This window comes from Trachymyrmex cornetzi, unplaced genomic scaffold (genome assembly GCF_001594075.2).
Source record: "Trachymyrmex cornetzi isolate Tcor2-1 unplaced genomic scaffold, Tcor1.1 scaffold46, whole genome shotgun sequence".
NCBI classification, from domain to species: Eukaryota; Metazoa; Arthropoda; class Insecta; order Hymenoptera; family Formicidae; genus Trachymyrmex; species Trachymyrmex cornetzi.
The window spans coordinates 31338-34680 of NW_017299400.1; positions in this window are offsets into that span (position 1 = coordinate 31338).

Below are 3343 nucleotides of genomic sequence, written 5' to 3' on the forward strand. Positions count from 1 at the left end.
AGGCGCCTGACACCGTGTACTTATATTGTACTGAATGAGATTGAAATACGTCTTTTCCATAAATTGCGAAATACATAAAAGTCATGAACTATGCAGCATTATAAAGCAAATAGCTATGATTCGTGATTCGACCTTTTTATGCATTCCGAAATTCCTAAAAAAAATTCTCTATTTTAGTAACATCAACATATCGATATATACCTTTCAATTTTCGCAATTTTTTTTCTCAACACTCTTCTTTTTTTCTTTCTTTACATAATATCCGTCATTTTCAATGATTATTCCACGAAATTCAGGTAGAGATATATGCGTCGGTGAATAGTCGAATGTAACTTTCTTTTTTTTTGTTTAATTCTTCAAATTAAAAAATTTAATTTAATTTTTTAAAAAATATTTAACAAATATTTTACACAAGTAGTAATTACTATGTAAAGACATCCCTGCTTAAAATTTTCTATATATCAATAGGAATATATAGAATTTGTACAATTTTTTATCATTTTCAATAGTTTCTATAATAGTGCACGAAAAGGACTATACAAACTCTATAGTTATCAATAAGATTCTATAAGTATAATTTTCTATAGTATTTTACCTATTAAATTCTTATCAATTTTAATGGTGTTTCATGTACAGTACCGACCTATAGGTGTCTATGGTTTTCAAACTATGAAAGTCGAAATGTTCTTTATGGGAAACAACTTATGGCCGTCGGCTGGCCAATGTGTTTCAATAGATTGTCTCTTATAAATTTTTATGGTAAATTTACTAGAGGCCGTCAATACTGTTCTATGTGGAATTGCATGCATCAAGTAGTCTATATAATAATAGCCCACACAACACATGGATATCCTTTGGACGTCCGCTGTATGTCCTCAAATGTCCTAGCTGGTTATGTCCTAATGTCCTGAATCCATAGGACGTCTGAAGGGCGTTCCGCTTTTAGCGTAACTGCAGTAGAACGTCTATAAGACATCCGAAAGACATATTTGGGACTGAATCACAAAATTCAATATTATGTATGTTTAATATATTTCTGATATACATCATGAACAATGTATATTTGAAATTCGAGCTTTGATGTCCATATGTTCTTTACATTAAATAAGGCATTTTGAAGATGTCCTAAGGACGTCTGTTGTATGTCCCGGGAATGCCCGCTATTGTATGTCCATAGAAGCGTTGAATATTATTATCACAATCACTAATGTCATTATTATTATTATTACTATTATTGTCATTATTAAGTCGTCAATATAATGATACAGTGGACATACAATCATAATTACAGTACAAAATATGTTTATGAGATTAATTTAAGTAATTAATTTTAAAATAATTACAATAGAGAGAGAGAGAGAGAGAGAGAATATATTATATAATTCGCTCGTGTAAATTTCAAACAATAAATTAATTTTATTTTTATAATATAATAATTACATAATTACGGTTATTATATCTTTTACATTTTTCCAAACTTGTTTTTTTCTAAAACAAACAATGAGAAAATTATCCCTTCAATTATTTTTTGTTTTCACATTAATATTATTATTTTTATTACATTAAAAAGTCATTTTACAAAAGAAAGAAGGACATATAAACCTGTATGGACATATTTCATATATAATTATACATGTTTATGAATATTTATGCGTGTTTTTGTATGTTTATACATATATATGTGTACATATTCATGCATGAAAAATTTTTTACCGGGATTATATATTAAGTAAAAATATATAATATTAATAAACGAAATTAATAATTACATAACAATAGAGAACGTCTTTCAAATGTATGTTAGCCTTTTTCAAAAACAGCATGAAGGATAAAAATGTATATTTTACTAATTATATTTTAATCTATTACATCGAGTTCAAAAGATATCAATTTTATTGTATAAATCTTCAATTTTTCAAACAATTTTCCGGCAATTCAGTTAACATAATTCCAATTTTTAAAATCATTTTCTCATTTTCAATATAATTTTGCAATCAATGGAATCGACATTGATTCGATGTCGATTCAACATTTATTCCATTATCATTTCTTATTGGGATATGCCCAAAAAACGTCTATAAAAAGTCCATTTTACGTCCTATCGAGACGTCCTAATAACGTCCAATGGACTTTTTATGGACGTTATTTGGGCATAAGTCTAAAAGGCGATACATTGTATGAGTATGTCCAAAAAACGTCCGCCAGACATCATCGAGACATCTTTGGTACGTCGTCTGGACGTTGAACGTTCGAATAAGACGTCCTATGGACGTCCATGTGTTGTGTGGGAAGAAATACCCCACTGTAATGATTATAGTTTTTAATAGTTTTTTAATTTCTTGGAAATAAAATTATGGTAGGTAATTATTTAGAAGATGCCCCTCACCTTCAATTTCAATGAAATTATGCTCATTCGACGCGTTTTTTGCATGAAACGAAAGAATACGGTAGTAAAATATTGTGCCTAGGCCCCGCGAATCGAGATATTAAACGTTAAAGTTGAAGATTATTAAGCAATAAGACAGAATTCGTAGATAAGGCAATAGGAGTCAACCTCTAGTTATCAAAATTAACGAGAGTTTATTACATCAACAACATTATACAACCTCGTACGTTTCGACTTTTGTTTGAGTCATCTTCAGCAATACAACTCTGATAAGTACATCAATAAATTAATCGCAGTCAAAATTATATTCTCTATTTCCATTGTATGCGATTACTGGAATATTCGAGAAATTTAAAATTGAAAAATTGCAATGTTTTTGCTTTTCTCTATTATGTTACATCAATTTTTGTTGCAACGTGCTTGATTTCGTGAGGTGAGTAAATGATATTCTGTTGTTCTCTTCTTACTGAAATTCTTTCCACGGTTTAAATTTTAGACTGAGTCTTTTATCGCCACTCAGCCTAGTAACAGTGATAGACAACGTGCTCATAACCTCACGAAGATTCCAGTAATCGCATACGATGGAAATAGAGAATATGAGGTTTGACTGCGATTAATTTATTGATATACTTATCAGAGTTGTATTGCTGAAGATTACTCAAACAGGAGTCGAAATGTACGAGGTTGTATAATGTTATTGATGTAATAAACTCTCGTTAATTTTGATAACTAGAGGTTGACTCCTATTGCCTTATTTACGAATTCTGTCTTATCGTTTGATTTAAAGAGTCTATAACTTATTTAATTAGTTATTATTTTATTATTATGATGATTATTAAGGTTAGGAAATCTGTCGTACAGACTTAATGCAGGGCAATGTACACGTATTTGTAACGATGCACCCCCAATAATTGCATCGTCCCCGGCAATACGAACTCGCCGGATGCCGCTACGGTG